Below are 26,193 nucleotides of genomic sequence, written 5' to 3' on the forward strand. Positions count from 1 at the left end.
ACTGACCATGGCACTGTGGTGTTGGGAGCCATTCAAATGGGAGGAGTAAAAAGGAATGTAGTTGTAGTAAGGAACAGTTTAATTATGGTGATAGCATATTCTCGGCAGCCGAGTGCCTTGTTACCTAAAGCTATGTTGCCTGCCCAGTACCAGGGCAAAGAGCATCTTTTCAGGGCTGGAGAGGAACTTGCAGTGGGAGGGGAAAGATCAATATCTTGGCCCATGTGGGTATGAATAGCATAGGTAGGACCAAGAAAAAAGACCCGGTGAGGGAGTACAAGCAAATATGGACGAAAATAAATAGCAGAATCACAAAGTAATAATCTGAATTACTACCTGAGCCACGAGAAAACTGGCAAAGGATAAATAAGGTTAGAGAGTTGAATATGTAGCAAGATTAGTGTGGGAGAAATGGGTTTTGCATTGACACCAATACTCAGGTAATAGGAAGTTGAACCTTAGGAATGGCTTTCACCTGAACCACACTGGGACCAGTGTATTGGGGAATTGTATAACTAGGGCTGTAGAAAGGGGTTTAAACTAAACAGTGGGGGAACAGGGGGATTCATGTGAGGGGAGCCTTAGAAAGTTAAAGGGAAAGGACAAGGCAATAGTGCATGGTAGTGATGCGGGTAATGAAAACCAGTGTTTGGTAGGAAGAGATAGGGCATACTAACATAACAGTGCTCTAGCAAATAAGTTCAGAGTAGGGAAAATTGGCAAAAAGAATGCAAGTAGAATTTGTAACAAAGTGGATGAATTGATAGCAGAAATAGAAATAAATGAGTATGATATGATAGCCATAACAGAGACATGGTTGCAAAGTGACCACAGCTTGGACCTGAATATTCAAAGGTATTTGACATTTTTGAAGGGCAGGAAGAAAGGAAAAGGAGATGGGGTAGCTCTGTTAATAAAGGGTCAGGTCAGTACAGCAGTGAGAAATGATCTTGGTTTGGAGGATCTAAATACAGAACCAATTTGAGTGGAGATAATGGCAAATGAAAGAAGTCACCAGTGGAAGTGGTTCATGGACCTCCTGACAGCAGCTACACTGTAGGACAGAGTATAAATCCAGAAATAATGAGGATTTGTAAAGGTACTACAATAATCGTGGGAGATTTTAATCTTCATACAGATAGGATGAATCAAATTGGCAAAAGTAGCCTAGAGTATGAGATCATTTAGTGTGTTTATGACAGTTTCTCAGAACAATACATTCTGCAACCAATCAGGAAACAAGCTATTATAAAACTGGTCATGTATAATGATACAAGATTAATGAATAACCTCATAGTAGAGCATCCTCCAGGTAAGTGTAATTATAACATTCATCTTGAGGGTGAGAAATTTGGGTCTTAAACTTTATTTAAGGCAATTACAAAGGGATAAAGACAAAGTTAACTAAAGTCAAATGGGAAATTAGGTTAAAAGGTAAGACATGATTGGCAGTGGCAGACATTTAAAGAGATATTTCATAACTCTCAACAAAGATATACATTCATGGAGAAAGAAAGATGCTATGAGAAGGATGCACAATCTGTGGCTAGTTAATGAAGTTAAGGATGGTATCAAATTGAAAGTTAAGATGTACAATGCTGCAAAGATTAACAGAAGCCCAATTGATTGGGAAAATTTCAGAAACCAGCAGGCGATGACTAACAAAAAAAGGAGGGAGCAATTGGAGTATAAGAGAAAACTAGAAAGAAACATAAAAATAGACAGTAAAAACTTCTTTAAGTAGATAAAAAGATAGAGAGTAGCTAAAGTAAGCATTAGTCCCTTAGAGGGTGTGACTGGGGAAATAATAGCTGGAAACAAGAAATGGCAGAGACTTTGAACAAGTATTTTGTACCTGTCTTCATAGATGAAGCAGAAAGCATCCCAAGAAAAATAGAAAATCAAGAGACAAAAGGAAGGGATGGACTTAAAACAAATTTGATCACTAGGGGAAGAAGTTCTAGGAAAACTAATGAGAGTAAAAGTTGACAGGTCCCGAGGACCTAACGTCCTACATTCTAGGGTCTTAAAAGAAGTGGCTGCAGAGATAATGGATGCATTGGTTGTAATCTTCCAAAATTCCCTAGATTCTGAATAGATCCCAGTGGATTGGAAAACCATAAATGTACCACTGCTAGCCAAGAAAGGAGGACAGCAGAATGCAGGAAACTGTAGGCCAATTAGTCTAACATCTGTCATTGGGAAAATGTTGGAATCGATTATTGAAGAGGTTGTAACAGGATGTTTAGAAAATCATAATACAATCAGAGTCAATGTGATTTTATGAAAGGGAAATTTTGTTTGACAAGTTCATTAGAGTTCTTTGAAGATGTAACAAGCTGGTTGGATAAAGGGGAACCAGTAGATGTAGTGTAATTGGATTTCCAATAGGCATTCAAAGAGATGCCACATAAAAAGTTACTACAGAAGAAAAGGGCTCATGGCATTGGGGGTGATATATTAGCATGTGTAGAGGGTTGACTAACCAAAAGGAAACTGAGAATCAAGATAAATGGGTCATTTTCATGTTGACAAACTGTAACTAGTGGAGGGCCGCGGGGATCAGTGCTGAAAAAAGAAACTTTTTTTGCCAAAGCTTTTCATCTTGCACTCATCAGGACAATTCGCAAGAAAATACCAACTTCAGGGGAAACAACATATTTATATTGTATGAGAAGAGAGCCCCGATCGGTTGCCAAGTGAACTTTGATTGGTAGAGGCATTGCCATGGAGAGTGCACCAGTTGATGATGGCTGACAGATAACTGCTGAGCATTGTTCAAAATTTAAACCAGGCAGCCTGACTCTGATCAAGATATTGCCCTTCCTTCACTGGCCAATACACATGTTGGGACTCATACAGTTCCACACGCTATAAGATTGGCTTTATTGGCAATCTCGTAAATAAGGCCTGAGCCATTAGCTCACCATGCAATCTTGATGTTGAAATAGGATGCATCAAAGGCATCCTGCAGGATAATGGCTACCCTGATCAGATCATTTCACGCTGTATATCACTGTATCTTCTTGTGATTTATCCTGTTGAGTGCAAGACAAAACACACTACCAAAAAAGAAGTCCCTTTCAGCAATAATCGTAGAATCATAGTATAGTACAGCACAAAAGGAGGCCATTCGGCACATCAAGTCTGTATTGGCTCATTCAAAGAGCTATCCAGTTAGTCCTGCTTAGTCAAATGTCTTTAGAAAGTCCATATAAACAACATCAACTGCAAATTCTCATCCACCCTCTCCAGTTGCTCCTGAGGACATTGAGATCAATCCTGTCCTGTGGGACTGGGGCTAGATGTAGGTCAGACAAGGTAAGGGTGAGAGGTTCCCTTTACTGAAGGACATTAATAAGAAGTTAAACTTTCCCCACAATTTGGCAGCTTTCATGGTCATTTTATCAGCTGCCAGTCCACATAACAACAGCAGTAATTAATTCAATTTCCCATGTGGCACTTGAAGCCACAACCTCTTGATTGCTCGGCCTGAATCATAACCATTGGGTCATCATATGCATGCTGGATAGAGGATAAGGGGAGATTTATGCGGCCAGGCCTCCCAAACAAATAGGGATCTTATTAATATGTGCAAATGGGTGTCAAGTGATGCTGTGAAGTCACAAGTCATTTTGCCTCTACCTGGTTCGTTGCCAGCAGTTTTTCGATCTGTTTTTTTTGTGTGATGTTGACTGAGGGATAAATATTGGCAAGGACTCCCTTGTACTTCTTCGAAATTGCATTGGGAATTCTTATGTTCACCTGTCCTCTAAAAGACAATACTTCCAACAGTGCAGCACTCCCTCAGCACTTCACTGGAATGTCAGCCTACATTATTGAGCTCAAATCCCAAAGTGGGACTTGAGCACACAACCTTCTGCCACAGTGGTAAATGTGCTACTAATTGAGACACAGCCATAGTTGAAGGCAAACAGAGATGGGGAGGGGTGAAGGGAAGGAGACATTTGAAAACAAGGATGAGAATTTTAAAATTCAGGAGCTGTTTAACCAAGAGTCACTGTAGGCAGCAAACACAGGATCAATAAGTGAACAGGATTTGGTGTAAGTTAGAACACAGGCAGCAGAGTTTTGGATGATCTCAAGTTTACTGAGGATAGAACAAAGGGATACCCCTGTGATTTCTGGAAATGTCCCTGGCCAATGCCCCCTCTAAATTGAGGGGTGCCCAGCCTTGCAGCAATCTTAAAAGGACCATGCAATGCAAAGAACAGGCTAGGCACAACAAATCAAAATTGGAGGGAACATTGGTCCTGGTGGTTTTCCCTGTGATGTCATGATACATCCTGGTGTCATTCAGGGCTCATAAATGGAGGGTTCCCGAAATGGTGAGATCAGAAATGGCCAGGGTGGAATCTGAAATGGGAGGTTCCTCGGTTTTCCATCTTCCCCACAGTCGGTTCCTCTCTTGATTCCCTGTTCTCAGTTTCTTCTCTACTCTGCTCAGAGTGGCCTCCCAGCCTTGAAAGGTGTTGCACATCAGCTCCTGATGCAAAACCATGAGTAAAAATACTCAAAATTCAGTGGACCCATCTTTTATAAGGTGAATGCAATAACATTTGTAGAAAACAGTAATCAAATGTCACATGATCAGGCATCACATGGTAGGATGCCATATAGTCAGAGTGTCACATGATCAAACCTCCAGAAATGCTTCTGTCCAGAATTGGCAACCCTAACTAGGTAATCCGCTCAAGCCTCTGGAGTGTGACTTAGAATTGATAAGCTGCTGCCTCAAGGGCAAGAGTGACATCAAAGTTTGGAACAAAAAAATCATGCAAAGCTGGCCAGGATTCCTCATGCAGACATGAATCTGTTAAAGAACAAAATCGTGAGTTTCTCACTATGCCTTGGTTAATGTGTTGCAAGATACGTGCCCTGAATTCTTGAGTAAGGCTCAAAAAAGGCATTGGGGGCTGGTTGTGATACACAAGACCACAAGAATTGGGAACAGGAGTAGACCACTCAGCCCCTTGAGCCTGCTCCAATATCCGATAAGATCTTGGCTAACCTGATTGCAGCCTCAACTCCACATTTCTGTCCATCCTCTATAACTCTTGATTCCCTGGTTGATTGAAAATCTGTCTAACTCTGCTTTGAATAAATTCAATGTCCCAGACTCCACTGCTTTCTGGGATAGAGAATTCCACAGATGAACACCTCTCAGCGAAAAAAATTCTCCTCATCTCAGTCTTAAATGGGAGACCCCTAACTTTTAAATGGTGACCTTGGCTCTACTCTATGGGAAACAGCCTCTCTGCATCCACCCTGTCAAGTCCCCTCAGGTTCCAATAAGATGACAGGATCATTGAAGGTTTACAGCACAGAAAGAGGCCACTATGTCTGTGCCGGCTGAAACTGAGCCACCCAGCCTAATCCCACTTCCCAGCATTTAGCCTGTAGCCCTGCAAATTACGGCACTTCAAGTGCATATCCAGACATCTTTTAAATGAGTTGAGGATTTCTGCCTCTATCACTCTGTCAGGCACAGAGTTCCAGATCCCCACAACTCTCTGGGTGAAAAAGGTTTTTCCTGGTCTCTCCTCTAATCTTTCAGCCACTTTAAATTTATGACCCTAAGGGTGGAATCGTCCCAGATTTGAACTAAGTGCAGAAGCAGGCATGAAAATAGTTGTTTGACCAGACAGACACAATGGCAGGTTTTCACGCCATATCTTCCCATTCCCGACATAACCCACCTCATTAATAATGCATTCCAAGGAAACACGCAGAGTCGCTGGCGGGGTGGTCTCTGATTCACCCAACCCGCCATTACCTCAGGCCTTCAGTAATCCAGATGCCATGTTTAAAGGCCACCCCTGCACAGATCTAGCATTCTGTAAGGGATCAAAAACTGCTGGAAAGTCATGGCTGCCAAAGGGAGGAAACATGCTGAACACAAATTTAGCGACACCTCCCTTGGGTGTCTACTGAATGCAGTGGAGGCGCGCCTTGAAGTCCTCTACCCCAACTCTGGGTGAAGACCAGCAAACAAGGTCACCAACCCAGAATGAGAGGCAGTGGCAGCAGTGGTCAGTGCCATTGCCCTGGAAAAGAAGACAGCCACCCATTGCCAGAAGAGGATGAATGATCTCCTCCATTCCCCCATGATAAGTCACTCTCCTCATCACTTTCAACTCACACACTAACAAAACCATCACACATCCACAGGGACCTCACTCACAGCCAGTTCAAGGGACATCACCATTCACTCTCTCTCACACACCTTCATTTGCTGTGCAGATCATGTTTACCATGTAGATCCATGGTACCGTTTACCATCCACACATGCCAGGCATACTTATCATCTGGTCTGGCAGACATCCTGCCCATCTGTATTCATGCAAGACAAGCTGGCACACAACAACAGGGAGAGGTCACAGACTTTGAAAATAGAGTCATCCAGCTGGCTGGCCACAATCTGGACCATTCCTGTGCTGACGGTGAGGTTGGTGGTTCTCAGTGCAACATTCATCCTGTAGCTATGCTGTGAGTGAATTCCCCTGTTCTGCAGTCCCCAGCCATGTACTAATTATCTCTCATTGAATTCTCAGGCACACCTGGGAAGCAGCTGAAGGGGTTCTCAAGCCAGAGGGAGGAGGTGGTGTAGTGGTATTGTCAGTGGACTGATAATCCAGAGACCCAGGGTAATGCATTGGGGAACAAAACCAAAAATACCTGGAAAAACTCAGCAGGTCTGACAACATCTGCGGAGAGGAACACAGTTAACATTTCAAGTCCGTGTGACCCTTCAACAGAACTAAGGAAAAATAGAAAAGAGGTGAAATATAAACTGGTTTAAGGGTGGGTGGGACAGGTAGAGCTGGATAGAGGGCCAGTGATAGGGTGGAGATAACCAAAAGATGTCATAGACAAAAGGACAAAGAGGTGTTGAAGGTGGTGATATTATCTAAGGACTGTGATAATAGATGATATTAAGGGTAGAAAGCAGAATGAGCAAGGTACAGTTAGCCCTAGTGGGGGTGGGGTTGGGGGAAGAGATCGAAATAGGCTAAAAGGTAGAGATAAAACAATGGATGGAAATACATTTAAAAATAATGGAAATAGGTGGGAAAAGAAAAATCTATATAAATTATTGGATAAAAAGGGGGATCAGAAAGGGGGTGGGGATGGAGGAGAGAGTTCATGATCTAAAATTGTTGAACTCAATATTCAGTCCGGAAGGCTGTAAAGTGCCTAGTCAGAAGATGAGGTGCTGTTCCTCCAGTTTGCGTTGAGCTTCACTGGAACAACGCAGCAGGCCAAAGAAGGACATGTGGGCATGAGAGCAGGATGGAGTATTGAAATGGCAAGCAACAGGGGGGTCTGGGTCATGCTTGCGGACAGACCGATGGTGTTCCACAAAGCGGTCACCCAGTCTGCGTTTGGTCTCCAATGTAGAGGAAATCACATTGGGAGCAGCGAATGCAATAGACTAAATTGAGGGAAGTGCAGGTGAAATGCTGCTTCACTTGAAAGGAGTGTTTGGGCCCTTGAGTTTTTCCAGGAGTTTTTCCAGGTATTTTTGTTTTTGTTTTGGATTTCCAGCATCCGCAGTATTTTGCTTTTATCTTAATGCAGTGGGGACCCAGATAGAATTTGAATTCAATAAAAATCTGGAATTAAAAGTCTAATGATGACAATGAAACCATTGTCAATTGTTGTAAGATACCCATCTAATGCCCTTTCGGGGAGGAAATCTGCCGTCCTCACCTGGTCTGTCCTACTTGTGAGTCCAGATCCACATCAGTGTGGTTGACTCTTAACTGCCCTCTGAAGTGGCCTAGCAGACCACTCAGTAGTATCAACCCACTAAAAAGCCAATAAAAAGGAATGAAAGTGGATGGACCGAAATGACAATGGCAAACCCAGCTGTGTCGGCACTGCAAAGTCCTCCTTACTAACAGCTGGGGGCTAGTGCCAAAATTGGGAGAGCTCTCTCACAGACTAGTTAAGCAACAGCCTGACACAGTCATCCTCATGGAATCATACCTTACAGGTAATGTCCCAGACACCACCGTAACTATCATCACCCCTGGGTATGGCAAGAGAGACCCAGCAAAGTTGGCAGCACAGAGGCATACAGTCAAGGGGGAGTTCCCCTGGGAGTCCTCAACATCGACTCCAGCTCCCATGAAGTCTAACAGCATCAGGTCAAACAGGGGCAAGGAAGCCTCCCGCTCAATACCACATACTGCCACCACCCCCCCACCAGCCACATCTACCCACCCCCCCACCCCCCCCGCTGACCCGCCCCCTCAGCTGATGAATCTGTGCTCCTTCATGTTGAACAACACTTGCAGGAAGCGCTGAGGGTGGCAAGGGCACAGAATATGGGGTACTTCAATGTCCAGCACCAAGAGTGGCTCAGTAGCACCACCACAGACTAAACTGGCTGAGTCTTAAAGGCTGCTAAGACTTAGTTTGCAGCAGGTGGTAAGAGTACACACAAGAGGGAAAAACATACTTGACCTTATCCTCACCAACCTGCCTGCCGCAGAGGCATCTGTCCATGACAGTACCAGTAGGAGTGACCACCACACAGTCCTTGTGGAGACGAAATCCAGCCTTCACATGGAGGGTACCCTCCATTGTGTGTGGCATTACCACCATGCTAAATGTAATAGATTTCGAAAAGGCTACACGTTTTCCTCAAGGGGGCACCTGTAGGGAGAAGGACCAGCAGGCGCACATCCCAGGCCCATCCACCCAGGTGACTCTGGGTGTGTCTGACCCATGTGAATCCTCTCTTCCTGTGATCTTCGCAAGTCCAGCTTCACAGGTTAAGGAGGGTGTCACTGCCCGAAAGCAGGCCAGGGCCCTCCAGGTCTCAGCCATCCCAAGGACGCAGCCAAGGTCATCACAGACAGGGCGTAGCAGTCAGCAGGCTGCCTTCGCCTCCGCTGTGCATATCTTGGGAGCACCAAGACATAGCGACAGGGTTAGGAAGGTTAAGAAGATGCAGTTACACAGCCTGGGAATGGGTGTTAATCACTTGTCCATAATGTTCATTATGTCAATAAACTCCCAAAAATGTCTCCCTGCCTATGGCTCCTTGTTCTGCTAAGCAATGTCCATGTTACTTGGATGTGAAACCTTTCTGCGCAAGATAAAGGCAGGTGTCTCAGTCCAGGGCCTCTTCCCTGTGCAGTGTGTAACCTTCAGACCAAAGTCCAGCTTCACAATCACTGGACACATTAGTGATGTCTGCACCTCGATGGTGCTTGTCATTGCTGCCAGAATGTCGTGGGCAGGCACCACAGAGTTTCATCATTCTCTCTGTGTGCTCTCAGCACCTTTAAGATGGGGCTGGCCCCCATCTCTTCAGCATCCGTGACCAGTGATGCAGTGCTCCTGTAGGGCTCAGGTTCTGAAGGCTGACAAAGGATTATGTGCTTCTAAAGCTTGTCTTCTGCATCTCTATGATATGACCTGATCACAAACTGCAAGCGAGCTTCCCTCAGCCAGGCAGGAGTCAGACATTCACAGAGGCTGTGTGGAGATCTATGGAGTGTCCTCACTACATGTCATCATCATCCTCCTAGCGACTATTAGGGCCTCTGCTGTGTCTCCATGACATGATCCTGAGCACTGAGGGTATGTGCGCTGCCATCAGCCACACAGGAGTCAAACTCTTACAGGTGCAAGGTGAGGATGTCAGGACTGTCCTCACTGCATCTCATCATCATCCTCCACGAATCTTGCGGCTATGAGGGCCTCATGAGCACACCAGCCTCATCTAGCCAGTGCGAAGGCCTCATCACCGGCATCCTCGCCTTCGGAGACCTCATCACCACCATACCCTTTGATGTCCTCCTCATTGGAAGATATTTGCAGCTCCACTATCTCCTCCTCAGCCAGGTCATCCCCCTGTTGCTGTGCCAGGTTGTGAGGCACACAGCAAGCGACGATGATGCACGACACCCTCGGTGGGCTGTATTGAAGTGCTGCACTGGACCTGTCGATGCACCGGAACCTCATTTTCAAGATGCCTATCGTTTAACCCCACCAGAATCCGTATCATTGCATTAGCCTCATTATATCATCACTCTGCTGCAGCCTTGGGCCACTGCATGGGTGTCATCAGCCACGTCCTCTCTGGGTAGCCATTGTGCCTGAGGATCCAAAACTGCAGCCTCTGTGGACCCTGGAAGATGTCAGCGACCTGGGAACTGCTAAGGATGCAGGAGCCATGGATGATCCCTGGGAATCGTGCACAGGCCTGTAGGATGTTTATGCAGTAGTTGCTCATCAGCTGAACATTCAGTGAGTGGAAGCCCTTGTGGTTGACGTAATTGACTGTTTGTTGCCACGGAGATCTAAGCACCATGTGACTGCAGTCAATGTGGAAAACCAGAGAACTGTGTAAATCCCAGGACTCTTGCTTCCTGGCTTTCCTGATCCTAGGTGAAATGCAAAAAGTTCTGTGCCTTCACAAAGATGGCATCCATGACCTCCTGGATACACTTGCATGTGGAGGTTTGCGAGATCCCACAGAGGTCACCTGTGGAGCCCTGGAAGGAGCCATTGGTGTAAAAATTGAACACAGTCACTTTCACGGCCACTGACAGTTGATGCCCTCCATGTCCCTGTGGTGCCAAATCCTGCAGCAGATGGCAAATGTGACCGACCAGTTCCCTAGACATATGCAGTTTTCGGCAACACTGGTTCTAAGTCATCTGCAGGAATGACAAGCGTTATCTATGGACCCTGGGTCTAGCAAGGCACCTACGAGCAACGGCTCACTGAGGATCTTCAGCTGCATGTGCAGCAGGCCCTGCCGCCTTTCATCTTGAGGTTCGTGCTCCTCCCTTTGCCAAGCCAGGCGCCTCCACCGCTTTCTTCTTCTCCTCCGCTCTCTGTAAGCCATGAGACATACTGCTAAATCACCAGGCTGCATGACCCTGATGTTCTGCCCTGCCAGATCAAAGAGAGAAGCATGTGAGCTAGCATAGGCATCCTAAGAATCTCTCTTGATTGAGTCGCAAGGCCCCTTCACACATGTAGGAGAGCGCTGGCCACCAGTTGGATAGCCAGTGTGTAGTGCGTTCATTGGCTATCTGAAACCCCACCCACCTCCGCCCAACTCCACTTGACTGATTGGTGGCAGCTTTGGCCACTGGACTGCATGCTGTGCTCTTAGCTCAGGCACAGGCATTCTCCTAACCGTCACTGCAAAGCTGCACTATAAGCTTGAACCATAATGAACACTGGTCCAAACCTGAATAAAGACATTGCAAGGGGCTGTGAGCAGCCTCCAACAGACTGAGCCTTTCCTGAAATGCTTCTAATGCAATTATACTTTTTTGTAAGTAAGGAAGCCAAAACTGTGTGCAGCACTCCAGATGCAGTCTAACTGAGGCCCTGTACAGCTGCAGCAACACCCGCCTACTTTTATACTCGTTTCCCCTTACAACAAATACTAGTTTCCCTGTTACGTTGAGGTCTCATTGGTGCAAGATTCTTCACAAGTAGTCATGAGCGATTCAGGTCATGCTTCTACCAGTTGTCATTATCATCCAATAAAACTTTCTTCAAAGCAAAGGACAGATGTTAAACTTAGCCTGAGGTGAGGCACAGGAGGAGGCTAGCATCAGAAGAAGCTTTCATTTTCAATATCATATTAAAACAAATGTTCATTAGTCAAATAATTTTGCAGTTATTTCCATTGAGAGGCACAACAATTCAATTATATAATTAAATCAGATACAGAAAAAATTTACTCAACTTCAGGATATTTCCTTTTGAGCTATAGCCAGTTTTATAATACAAGATTAACAGAAGACAATATTCACACATCAAGGTCCCACAAACAGCAATGGGATAATGACCAGGTCTGCTCGACATGTGTTCAACTGCAGCGGAGGCCCCCACTACCATTACCATCTAAGTATCAGGTAAATTGGCTTTGATTTACTTTTGCTGTTGCAAAGCTTGTGGAAATACCATGTGTTTTTGAAAGAGTTGTGGTAATTTTGTTGGATTTTGAAGGGAGTGTTGCTGCATCCTGACATGGAGGACAGAAGAGTTTTCGGCCCTGTCATCAGACAACCGACTAGAATTATGGGTGCTGTCATAAAACAGGGACATGGAGCACAGGCCTCAGAGACAGGAAGCTTTGCAGAGAGGGGGGAAGGTGAGGACTATGTCCACCAAGCCTCTTGCCCTGCTTCTACCTCAGCCAGGAGCAGTGTGTGAGGTGCCTCCACTGCAGCAAGGAGGTGAACACTGCACTGAGCCACCTCTTTCAACATGATGAATCTGGTGCTGTCAATGGTCATCACCGTCACTCTCAATCCCCACGCAAGTGAGAGCAAGTGACTTAGTGAAAATTTCACCTTTTGCCATCCATCACTGATCTGAGAGGTGTTGGAGGCCCTGTACTCCAGGAGAGGAGGCTTCATTGACTTCTTTCTAAGGAGAAGGAGGAGACGATGCATGGCTTTGCCGGGATAGTGAGGTTTCCAATGGTTCTGGTCCCATATGTAATTAGGGAGATGTGAAGAAGCCACAAGGACTACTGTTCCATCGACATGCAGTTCATGTGTGATCATGCCCAAAATTTTGTGTTGGTGAATCCCTGCTATCCAGGATGCAACCATGATGGCTTTATCCTGATGCTCTCAGTTGCTGGGCTGTCTTCGAACCATCACAAAATCCAGAGGCAGGGCTGCTAGGTGATATGCAATACCTGCTGTACACCTTGTTCATGACTTCCCTCTGCCACCTGAAGGACATTGTGCTTATAACAAGAGCCTTGTAACTGGAAAGAAAAAATCAGTGTCTTGAAGCAACAGTTACAATACCTCAACAGCTCAGAGGAGAGTCTTCCAGTGCACCAACGGGTGTCCAGGTTTGCTGCATTGTCCACAACTTCACCATCATGAGGGTGCTGTCCTTGCCACCAGGCGTTCAGGGGCCACCTTGGGAGGAGGAGTAAGAAGAGGAGGCAGAAAAAGAGAACTAGGAAGAGGAAGAAGAAATAGAAGATGAGGAGAAGGAAAAAGGCAAGGAGGAAGCCTCTGGGTGAGCTGCCCATCATCAGGCACTCGACCTGGTTCTCCAAAGATTGCCCTGCAACATGACAGGTAGAGGTAGCTGACCGAGGAGATGGCAAATGATGCTCTTGTAGGACAACCTCAAGCAATCCGGGCCTCAGTGGCCCGGCTTTGGACTGCACTGGCTTGACAAGTGTGGCAGCAGTCTGGACTGGCTGGTTAAGAGGCAACAGTGGGGCACTAGTGGTATTGTAGTGGTGCAATGACAATTGTTGTCATCCTGAGGACAGTAGGTTCATAATTGAATAAGCCGCTGTCACTCTAACTGGTCGGCACCTCAACAATCCTAGGAATCTGCTGGAGGACAAGTTGTTGGGCAGCTCTGCAAGCCCCTTCCACTGAGATTCGGAGCTTCAATGGCAGCAGTCTGAGCCTGCATGGCAGTAAGCATGGTTCTCATGAGCACAGTCTGAGCTTCCACGGCAGCCCCTACATGTTGAGTGGCTTCTGCCTGCACTGCAGTGGAAGCTGAGATATTGGCCAACCAGATGCTGCATCACAGCTGGGCACACAAGTGCTGTCATGTAGTTGGCCACCATTTCCAAGTTGAAAAAGATGCGTTGCAAGTTCTCTGCATAGCCCTGTCCCAAGCGGGAGACTGGCTCCATGCTTTCAGGCCATGAAATTAGGCTGTCGGACAAGCCGAGTGCACCAAGTATCTCAGTTTGCAGGCTCATCAGCCTTCCCTGTTTGGTGCCCCATTGAAGCCCACAGCTAAGTCCCTGCAGCGGACCTCTCCCTCTGGGGAACTGGCAAATGATCTGCCCTTTCCTGTCGGCCTGTCTGCAGCACACTTGAGCCTGGTGCCTCACTGTCTGTATATTACCCTCTAAGGTACAGTATCTGAGCTGATGGCTGTGAGTGTCAGCTCACTTGAAGGTGTTTCTTTATCAAAGTCCTGGTGCTATTCTCACTCTCCTTCGTGAGGCCACAGTGCTTAGCCAGATGGTAGTTCTTGGCCATCTGATGGCAGGAATGCAGAAGGGAGGGTTAGGATGAGGGAATGGAAAGCAAGAGGTGAATGGTCACACCATCAGCAGCTTGCTCATCATGCCAGATAGCAGGATGAGGGTGAGATAGAATTTAAGAAAGGGCATAAGGCAGGAACGTACCATTGTCCAGAATACTCTCAGTAGTGCCAGATGCTGTCCCCATGATGCTGAGCACTATCTGCTCCAGAGGGCTTAGAGGATGCAGGCATGCCTGCTTCCCTCTGCTCCTGCTCTGCTCCCCACAGTTGTGAGCTGACCTATCCTGCAAGAAAGAGGGAAGAATGTCAGTTATTGTGTTGCACTGTGTTTGGGTGATGTGCCTGCAGTGGTTGAAGAGCTGGAGGTATGTGGGAGCAGCGAGAGGTGTGTGTGAGACTGACAGCATTAGGAAATGCCTGACAGTGAGGTGGATTATCTGGAAGTCAAGCCTGAGATTACTGATAGGCCAGTGATGGGCTTGTGGTGTATTGAGCAGTGTGAGCTATTGTTGGTGTGGTGAGTAGCTGATGTGCTTTGAAGATGAATTCACTGACCTTGAACCACCCTTGTGAGGTCCTGGAACAGCTTAAGTCCAGACTCCAGGAATTGACCTATTGACCTCGCTTGCCCGCTTGCTCCCATTCTCAGGGTGTTCCTCGAGGGCTCCCTAGCCCCCTGCTGAAACATGGCATCTCTTCTCCTTTTCACTGCCAGCAGCGCACTGGAAAACTGGAACCCCCCCCCACCCCCCCACCCCCCCCCCAACCCCGACCCACCCGCCTATTGCTTAATTTTCTGTTCAACTTGTGGCCAATTCCTTCATCGAAAATAAGCAGCAGCTTCTGTATAATGAATCCAGCCCCCATTTTAAAAGGATTAGGTTGCCTTTAAGTGGGATAGGTTGGCTGAAACATGCACTAGCCAGACTCACTGCTGGAGCCCCTGTTGAGAATGCAGCCAGTCAGCAACATGTTCCGCACTGGGCTGCATGCTGAAGTCATTTAAATGTGGATGCAGCATGGTGTTTGTGTGTTGCCTGCCTGGGGAGGGACTGGGACAAGTAATCATGAGACCAGCACCCGAACAAGAGCCGTGGAATACTTCCCCCTTATTGTTCCTTTCTCTCTGCTTCTACCAGACCACATTTGTACCTTAAATATCCCATTAAATGGGGGAAAGGGAAATTTGCAGAAAGGGATAAATTACTTTCTGCCACAAAGCTTGCTAATTCATCTGTGTTTGCTTCTTAATGAACGCATGTGTTACAACCTGGTGAGGAAGGGACAAATGGCTGCCCTCTTGGCCCTCTTCTCATTTGACCGCAACAGTTTATTTTTGTTTTAAAAGGATATGCTTGCCAATTCAGTAACGACTTAGCTGTTCATGCATTGTGATTATAAAAGAACCAATAGCATGGGTTTTTTGAGTTTAAGAAAGAAAAATGTTAGCTTTATTATACTTAAATTGATCTAAGTAGAATGATAAAATCCACACCAACTTTCACACACATACACTTTACAGAGTGGGAAGGATATGTTGGCCAAATTAGAGTCCATAAAAGCTAAAGGGAATTCACAGTCTGTAATTTGGTGGCTCAGTTGTCTTCAGGCTGAACCCGGTGCCCTTGCTGCTTTTCCTTGATGGTTTTCTGCTTTCAGCATTGAGGTGGTTTCTGTAGGCACAGCCGTGGAGTTGAATCTTTTCCTTAGCATCTCTGTCTGCTGCACATAGAGAAAAAGAGAAACAATAGCAGATAAGCCCCAAAAGCTTGCAAGTTGGATGGAGAGGGAGAGGGAGAGAGATAGAGAGGGGGACTGATCTCTCCCAGATTCTCAGCTATTTGTCCTGAGTCCTGCTGGGAAAACATGTGTTTAAAACATAAAAAGGATTGGCTTGTCATGTCTTTGCCCTCTCCAACTGGCCAATAGTTCAAACATGATAATTTATTCCTATTCTAACTTGGTTAGGTCAGGTCTGGAAATTCCTCCTTTTATCCACGGACCCATTGTTCAAGTCACTAGGTTTGATGGTTTGTCTCCATCCAATTGAGTATCTAATGGAACAGGAAATATGGTTCATTCACATTCCTCTGAGGTCATTGTTTTCAATGGGCTTTTGCAGACAAGCCGTCTCCATCTCAATGGAATTGGGGTGTGGAATGTACAGTAATGTAAATTAGATAGCCATCTTGGCTGTGAGTCTAAGTCACTTTAGTCTGTGTTTTAAAAAAAGTCTGCCTTTTAAAAAATTCAATTCATGCTTCTAGCTGATAGATTAAATAATCGTTATTTGTCATAAAGCTCATCGCCATACCACAAGCAAGAAACAGATTTGTTTATTACATATATATATAATTATTGTGTCCTAAAGTACATGGATTCTGAATATTCAAACTGGAGGGAGGAGATGGTTAGTTACAAAATGTTGGAGTGTGTCCCTTTAATACACAAGAAAGATAATGTCTCCAGCGATAACCTGGCAGTGTTTGTGAACTGGAACACAGGCTTATTGGAATTCAGCCGGGGTTTGTGCCTGCTTCCTCCATTGCCCTCGCGCTTCTTGTAACTTTAATCAGTGTTTGCCAAAGGCTCTGCATGTCTCCAGTGATCAGTTGTACATTGCAGCATAAACTTGTCATTGCTTTTTAACTGGCAGCAACACTCAGCTCACACTTAAATTATGCAAAACATTACATTGCGAGAGCGCACGGCAACATATGGGTTCTAAATTCAGCATTGTTCCATCTATTTTACCAGCACAAAAAAAGCACAAAGGTGATAGATTAAACAGTGGGAACGCTGTGTCTATAATGTGCATATGTGCTCGGATTGCCAAACGTAGCAAGGTCTCTTTTTTAGGAGGCCGTGGTGCTGCCTGGAATAAACTCAGGCCTGATTTCGTTATTTAATATTGAAAAGAGTGCTTCTGCACCCATTTCCTTTCTTGTTTCTGAAACTGGCGCTAAGTAGTCAGAGCACATTATACCACAAACTCCAACTAATAAGCTCTACACAGCCAACAGCCTAACTGATGATACTTAAAAGAACCTCTGGGGAATTGCATAAAATGCCTCCAGCTAAGTCTTTCTAACTTACCTGAATTGTGGAGCCAGGAGCAACAGGAGTGGTCTTCCTGCCTCCACATTAAGACTGCGCCCACTGCCTCACACCAATCACCTCACTTTGTACACTCTGGACTCACTTGTACACCTCAGCTGGAATCTAAGCTGGTCAAAATTTAAAGAATCCAGACTAGTGAGATGCACCGACTGTCCGGTTCAGCACCACAGTTCACCACTATTATGACAAAGAGGCCTGCGGACCAATTTAGGATGTTCTTCAAGTCTCTCCATTCTCACTCACCACCTGGACTTCACCGACTTCTGGACACTAATGATTTTAGGCTCCTTTATATCACAAGCCACATTCACTCTGATGCCAAAATCCTGCACATTTGAAATAGAAATGTAATCATTAAAACCACTGAATAAGCCATTTTGTTGATATTTTCTTTGGCACATTATTTAAAAATATTATCAGATCAGCTATGCCATTTCTTATGATAAATAAGATAAATGCTGCTTTACAGTGAGAGAAATATCTGTCCTTAAACCTGTGGGATACCATTCATATGTTGCACACAGATCATATTCTCTGGCGACCTTTACCATTGATCCCATCGGAGTTCACGGGGTCATTGGGAGGACACCTTATCTCTAAGTGACCGAGAACATTATGGATGAATCTCAGGCACCCGCTTTCCCCCTGCAGCCATGAAATCCAGTGCTTGAATGCACAGGCAGTGGGGAAAATGAGTTCTGAGAACTGTGCAATGAGGTTGATCCAGATCTGTTTTTGTTTATAAAAAGTCTTTGCAAATCTTTGAAGTTCAGTGTACTTCCCTAGCCTTGACCAACCATATGCCCCACCCCCACCCCACCCCACCTCATTTCCCTGACCCCAAGCCTACGGGATCCTTTCACTCATCTGGAGATTGATGCACCTAATGTTTCTTGGCCAGCCCTATGTCAGGTCACATTCCTAACTTCCTTCACCCTTTCATTAGCAGTCATGTATTTCAACTGCCTAGGCCTTAAGGTCTGGAATTCTCTCCCTAAACCTCTCTGCCTCTGTACTTCTCTCTCCTCCTTTAAGATGCTCCTTAAAATCTATCTCTTCTATTACCTGACTGAATGTCTCTTTCTTTGGCCCAGTGTCACCTTTTGTCCAATTGCACCCCTGTGAAGTGCCTTAGGAATTTTTACTATATTAACGGTGCTATTTATATCCAAGTTGTTGTTGACAGAAAGGTGGAAGTGTAAAGTCCCAGAACAAGAGTGCCACCCACTGATGACCAAAAAACTCTGAGAGGGGAGGTTCTGCATAGACAGATAGAACTTACAACACTGCCAACTGAGAAAGGGCAGGCTGTGTGGAATATCTTTGGAAGATATAAAGCTTATGAGATGACTTGAAATCACTTAGGATATACAGGATAAAAACAGGCCATTCTTCCAACCAGTCCATGCTGGTGTTGATGTCCCACTTGAGCCTCCTCACACCTTTCTTCATTTAAACCTATCATTGTAACCCTCTCCCTTAAATGATTGTCCAGTTTCCCCTTAAATGGATCTAAACAATTCACTTGAACCACTCCCTGTGGTAGGACGTTTCACATTCTTACCATTCTTTCAGTAAAGTTTCTTCTGAATTCCCTACTGAATTTCTCAGTGACTATCTCTTATTGATGGCCTCTACTTATGCTCTTCCCCCACAAGATATAACATTCTATATCCATTGTATCTACTCTATCAAAACCTTTCATAATTTTAAACACCCCTATTAGGTCACTCCTCAGCCATATCTTTTCAAGAGAAAAGTGGCCTTGTTTGTCAATCATTTCCTGATTTGAATGTTGCACATTCGTTGTAAATCTTCTCTGCACCCTCTCCAGTGCTTCCAAATCCATTTTATAATATGGTGGCCAGAACTGCACGCTGTACCCTAAGTGTGGTCTAACCAAGGTTTGATACAGCATAGCTTCTCTAGTTTTCAATCTTATCCCACTAGCATTAAAGCTTGGTTTGCTTTTTTTGCAGCCTTGCTAACCTATGCAAATTTGGTAAAAACAAAAAAACTGCGGATGCTGGAAATCCAAAACAAAAACAGAATTACCTGGAAAAACTCAGCAGGTCTGGCAGCATCGGCGGAGAAGAAAAGAGTTGATGTTTCGAGTCCTCATGACCCTTCGACAGAACTTGAGTTGGAGTCCAAGAAAGAGTTGAAATATGAACTCTTTCTTGGACTTGAACTCAAGTTCTGTCGAAGGGTCATGAGGACTCGAAACGTCAACTCTTTTCTTCTCCGCCGATGCTGCCAGACCTGCTGAGTTTTTCCAGGTAATTCTGTTTTTGTTATGCAAATTTGTTAATGTCCTTCTTCAATTTGATATGTTACTCCTCAGTATTGACAAAAATCTCCACTTGGTGTCATCTGCAAATTTAGAAATTGTGTTTCTGATTCCAAAGTCCAAATTGTTAATGTAAATTGTAAACAGCAGTGGTTCCAGCACTGATCCTTGTGGAACACTACCTTCCCACCGTCTGTCACTCTATCCTTTATTCCCACTCTCCGCTTTCTCTATTGAAGATATCTAGCAATCTATTATGTCACTTGCCCCCGACTCCATATTCTCTGACCTTATTCATTAGTCTATTATGGGGCTTTTTGAAAATCCAGATAAATTACATTTACTACATTACAATTATCTACTTTCCCTGTTGGCTCCTCAAAAAATTCAATAAGATTGGTTAAGCAAGTTTTCCCTTTTTAAAAGCCATGCTGACTATTCATTATTATGTATTTTGTTTCTAGATGACTAAGAAATTAGTCACTCTCTCCACTCAATCTTTGTCTATCAGGCTGTGTCAAAGCTTTATTTATCTTACAGGTTTATTACAAGTCACATTGGTGAGGTTAGGACGATATTTTCAATTTTGAAGCTGAATTCAGATTCTTTTTAGCTCTGAAGAAGAGTCACACAGACTTGAAACATTAACTCTGTCTCTCTCTCTCTCCACAGATGCTGTCAGACCTGCTGAGTTTTTCCAGCATTTTCTGTTTTTATATCAGATTCAGCAGCTTTCGGTATGTCTGCACTGCCACTTGCTGTCAGTCACACCACTAAGAATTACCATACATACTTGTGTAGAAATCATGCTTTTGAGACCAGAGTTTTAGCCAAAAAGTAGGGGAGTCATCTTTTTCACAAGTAATACTTGTGAGGGATTGAAATCCATGCCAGTTCTTGGGAACTGCCAATAACTGCTCTGCCTTAGTGATTGCTGGCCATGGTGCTGAATTCAGCAGATGAGTATTTCCCCAGGCTACATGTTTCTATGTTTTTACGCCCTTTTAGTCTCATTTCATCCCACCCCCACTAGAGCTATCTGTACCTTGCGTGTCCTGCCATCCATTCTTAATTAGCACATTCTTTTAGATAATATCACCGCCTTCAACACCTCTTTGTTCTTTTGTTTGTGACATCTTTTGATTATCTGCTCCTTTCATGGCTTGCTTATCCCTACAACCACCCCCCCCCCAACCCCACTTCTCTCCCCTCACCCCTCCCCCACCTTAAACCAGCTTATATTTCACCCCTCTCCTATTTTTACTTAGTTCTGTTAAAGGGTTATGAGGACTCAAAACGTCAACTTTGTTCTTCGCCAATGCTGCCAGACCTGCTGAGTTTTTCCAGGTATTTCTGTTTTTGTTTTGGATTTCCAGCATCTGCAGTTTTTTTGTTTTTATACCTGTTTCTGATGGTTTAAATGAGGAAAGAGCAATTGTGAAAAAGACTCATAGGATTGTTCCTGCCAAGCCCACTCCCAAAACTAGCGCAAGATACGTGAAAAATGAAGGACATTTGGGTCAAAAATCAGCGTCAACTTATACAAGCGATATATGAAAAACTAAGGATTTTGGGGCCAAATGTCGGGGATCAACTCTCTATTGGTTGAGCATATATGGCATTAGAACACAGAAAGAAATACCATAGCGTTCATTCCTATAGCATATTTCAAGGCCTCAGGATGTTCCAAAGCGCTTCATAACCAATGAAGTACTTTTTGAAGTATAGTCACTATTGTAATATAGGAAAAAGGGCAGCATTTTTTTATTCATTCATGGGATGTGGGTGTCACTGGCTAGGCCAGCATTTATTGCCCATCCCTAATTGCCCTTGAGAAGGTAGTGGTGAGCTGCCTTCATGAACCACTGCAGTCCCTGCGGTGTAGGTACACCCACAGTTTTGTTAAGGAGGGAGTTCCAGGATTTTGACCCAGCGACAGTGAAGGAATAATATGTTTCCAATTCAGGATGGTGTGTGGCTTGGAGGGGAACTTCCAGGTGGTGGTGTTTCCATGTGCCTGCAGCCCTAGTCCTTCTAGATGGTAGTGGACGTAGGTTTGGAAGTTGCTGCCTAAGGAGCTTTGGTGAATTCCTGCAGAGCATCTTATAGATGGAACACACTGTTGCCACTTTGTGTCGGTGGTGGAGGGAATGAATGTTTGTGGATGGAGTGCCAATCAAGTGAACTGCTTTGTCCTGGATGGCATCAAGCTTCTTGAGTGTTGCTGGAGCTGCACTCATCCAGGCAAGTGGGGAGTATTCCATCACACTCCTGAATTGTACCTTGCAGATTGTGGACAGGCTTTGGGGAGTCAGGAGGTGAGTTACTCAACGCAGGATTCCTAGCCTCTGATCTGCCCTTGTAGCAACAGTATTTATATGGCTAGTCCAGTTTAGTTCCTGGTCAGCAATGTTCCATAGATAACAGTGTAATGTTGGTTAAGTGTAAACATTGGCCAGAACAGTGTGGAGAACTTCATTGCTCTTCTGCAAAGTAATTCCAATTGAGAGGACAGATGATGCTATTGTTTAAAGTCTCATCTAATGACAGCTTTTTCTCAGCACTGCTTTGCAGTGTCAGCCCAGATTCTCATATTACTAGAGTGAAACTTGAACCCACAACCTTTGATTTAAAGGGCAGATTGCTACCAACTAAGTCAGAATTGACACAGTGGGATGGATTTTCTCATGGGCTTCGGGACTCCAGCGATGGGATTGAATGGGGGCCTTGAACCCACACTTATCAGTTGCATGCCCAATGGTGCAATCTTCCCAGAGATGCTCTCCTAATGGGCTGGAAGAGGTGGGTGTTGCTGAGATACATCAGTGACTGCAAGGGCATCCAAACATGGAGGTACTCTTGCAGGCATGCACTTAAAGTTAGATATTACTTGGGGCAAAGTCATTGGGCCTCTCAGACCTGAGGGCAAACCCCTCCAAATGTATTTTTGGGCCATGGATATGATCTTTCCTGCCAGTGACCATACCTATGGGCATGGATCTTCTAGCTCTGATGATCCCCCCAGCCTACCATAGAAAGGCTGTCTCCATGGAGATAGCAGCCTTCTTATATGGCAAAGTTGCCCCACTGATGGCAAATTGTTGCTGTAAAATTGGGTAAAATTGGGTCTGTAATCAGCATATTTGGCCGCCTCTGTGCGGTGGTAAGCCAATTTGGGTTACTGCCCCTGATGTGAAACCTACCTTTCAGAGGAAGTGTCAAGGAATTGCCATAGCATAGCTCCCAGCCCACCTCACTCACCCCACCTCCCAGCTGCCCCCCTTGTCTGGAGCTAGGGAAACCCTGCCCAGTATTTCTGACCAAAAGCTGCAGTCAAGGGGCTTGGTATGGAATTCTATACAGTCTGGAGCTCTGAGCATGAGTTTCACCAGTTCTATGTTAAGAATTCCTGATAAAATACTTCAGAGTGGCAACAGCCCATGCAAGGTAAAATCAGGTAAGAGGCCAGAGCTGTGAAATTGGACAGGGCCAGCGGACGGACACCGCTATCACAATGCTTAATTAACCCAGCCTATTGCTTCCATCACAGGTACCACTAAATTTCATGCTGCCTGCTGATTGAAATAATACTGTCTGCAGTCAGCTGCACATCTCAGCAGTGGACCAAGTCTATGCGATGCTACCACCATTAAAGCTCGAGTGCATTACTTAAAAACAGCCTGCAGCCCTTAAAGAGGAGGTGCATTCTGGCTGGAGCAGTTGCTGGAACTGTTTGCAGAAGAGAGCGTGAGCAAGAAACTAAGGGCAGAATTTTATAGGAGCGGGATCTTACGTTCCCGTCGAAGTCAATGGGGTTTAGAATGGCTCCGCCCATTTTACGGCTCCGCACCCGCCTCGACGGGGCCTTAAAATTCCAGCCTAAGTTATGGCACAAAATGGAAAAGAGCAGGTTCCAAGATTCTCAGATGCTGGAAGCCTTGGTGGGGGAGGGGGACAGGAGGAGAGAGGTCCTGTACCCATAGGGACTCAGAAAGCCCTCCATACAAATACTACAAAGGCAATGGGTGCAAAAAGCTGTAAGGTCAATGCTAAGAGTCTAGACCTGCAATCGGTAAGAAGTTCAAATGGACTCTGACAAATGGTCAATTGCAATGAATACATTTTCAATGCCAAAACTCACCAATGCACCACCAGCGTCACAGATTGCTCAATGCACCACTTCTCCAAGACTCGTCTACTAATAATCTATATCATTAACAACTCAAAAATAACATTTAAATCTTCACCTCACCTTCATACACCTAGCACCACTACAAACCTCACACCACATTCATTACTTATGCATATTCAACTATAGCGGATGCATCAAATGAACAGATTGCACCACACGCTTACATGGATTCTGTTGCTGAGGGCTCAGAAGGACCTACAGATGAAGGCTGATGGGTAGGCACTATGAAATACTTGGTGCATTCACAAGCCTGTCAGAAAGTCTACAATCACTGTCAAAGGTCAAGACGTTCTGCATTGACTTGGCATTAGGTTTTCCACTGTTCTTTGAGCCCATCCTTACCAGCACGGAAGTGATGGCCAACTCCATGATCACACCTGAGAATTAATTATGATGCAGCGCCTGATGGTCGATGTCTCAGCTTCCATTGCAGTACAAGCAGAAGCCAGCCAATTTCTGAGTGCTACAGTAGGAGCTCAGATTGAAACCATGCAAGCTCAGCTTGCTGCCATGAATGTTTTAACTGCTTTCATCATAACTGCGGATCCCAGTGTTTAAAGGAGTTTTCAGGATTACTACAGCAGTTCAGCAATCTGTCCTCCAACACCTCACTAGGATTGCTGAGAGCCTGCCCTGAGGCAATGACAGTGACTCTATGGAGGATGAACTTGTTGTCCTCTGTTGGGAAGTCAGCACTCACCCTCTATCCACTGCCACCAGTGCCCATGCTGTTGCCATCTGCCAGCCAGCCCAGATTGCTGCCACCCAAGCTGAGATGTTGCAGTGTGAAACCTGACAGTCTAGGGGCAAGACTTCCTTGAGATCATCCTTCAAGGCCACCTGCCATCTCCCCCATTGAAAGTCAGCAGTCTTCTGCCAGCCATGCTGCAGCCATGAGAGTGGCACTGTTATAAGCATTTGGACAGGCAAAGGCACACAGAAGGCAGGCATTAAAGGAATGTACATGGGTGAATAGTTGACTTTGGTCTGCCATATGGCATGGTTTCATTTCTAAATTATGTTTGGAATGGTTGTTTTGTGTTGGCTTTTATTTTCATATTGTGGCCAAGAGGATGGAATCCCTTTTGGTTATGGTACATCTCAGAGTTGGCATGTGGCACCCACAATGCGATGTGTGTGCAGCCAATGGCACCCTGCACCATGGGGAATCCTGCAATCCCCATGAGACTGCATTTTCATTCCACCTGCTTCTCCCTGGCAACAGAGAATAAAATATATTCAACTCATTTAGAACTGCATTCACAAACTGAGGTCCACGGACTCCTGGGGTCTGAAGGGACTTTCCAGGAGGTCTGCGGGATAACATGAAAGTGCTCACTTGACTCAGTCCCAAAACCAAAATGTCCAATTAATGGTAATGGCTGGTAATGTGCCAATCAGATCATATTTCACAGCCTCAGTTGGTGTGGGTGAGCATCAGTCTTTAAGGAGGGGGGGGGAAAAGTCGACAGATGCTGTGACAGCAGCCAAATTATTCAAGTGGAAAATTCTGATGCTGCTTTTTTGCAGCTTCAGTTTGCATCAAAGTAACACAAATCAGCAACAATACACATTGCCTCCCTCCCTGGAGCTGCCACATGTTCCTAGGTGCACACAACCACTGCCTCCACCACCACTTCTCTCAAGGATCTAGTAATGGATTACTGAAGCAGGTATCCTGGTGCTCTGTCAGGACACTGATCACAAAAGGGTTATTGATGAATCCCTTCGCAGCCCGAGATTCTCACTGCTGGTGCAACGAGGCTGAATTTATGAATCTCAGCCATTGCTTTAGTGTTTCTGATGACAGTCCCTTGATAGTGTATCAGTGGTACAATTGCCTTGTCTGCTTAGAATTAATTAGAGGTTTTAAATGCTCTTCCACTAAATATTTCGGAAATCCTAAAAGTCGATTTAAACTTCATAGCCAGATTGCAAAAATAAACAGAAGAGAAGCTTGTGGAACTGTCCCATGACCTCTCACTGAGAGTTGATTTTAATGAAAAAGCACGTTCACAGTTTTGGAAATGTGTTTCTTTGAAGCACTCAGAATTGGTAAAAGAAGCAATGGAAGTGTTGCTATCTTTTGCAACAGCACAGATTTGTGAAATATTTTCTACTGCGGCAGCAATAAAGACAAAGTATAAGTCCCATCTGGATGTGGAGAATGACTTATGAGCGTCATTGTCAAACATCAAACACAAGACAGGTTCTGCAGTGAGACGCAGGTACAGCCATCACACTGATATTGGTAAGCAAATACCTGTTCTATTAATAGCATTATTAAAACACACTTTGCATGCAAACATGCATGCTGTGAGGATTACATAGTATAATTTAGATAGGGGTGCTCATGATTATGATTCTGTTTGAAAATGGGTGTTTCAAACAAAAAGGTTTGAGAGTCACTGTCTTGGAATAAGAGAGGGGCGGTCTTGTGGCACAGTGGATGGCATCCCTGCCTCTGGGCCAGAAGCAGCATGTTAAAGTCCCATTTCAGGACTTGATAGCAACAGAAGGTGCATTCATAATATGATTCTCA

This window comes from Carcharodon carcharias, chromosome 7 (genome assembly GCF_017639515.1).
Source record: "Carcharodon carcharias isolate sCarCar2 chromosome 7, sCarCar2.pri, whole genome shotgun sequence".
Taxonomy (NCBI): Eukaryota; Metazoa; Chordata; class Chondrichthyes; order Lamniformes; family Lamnidae; genus Carcharodon; species Carcharodon carcharias.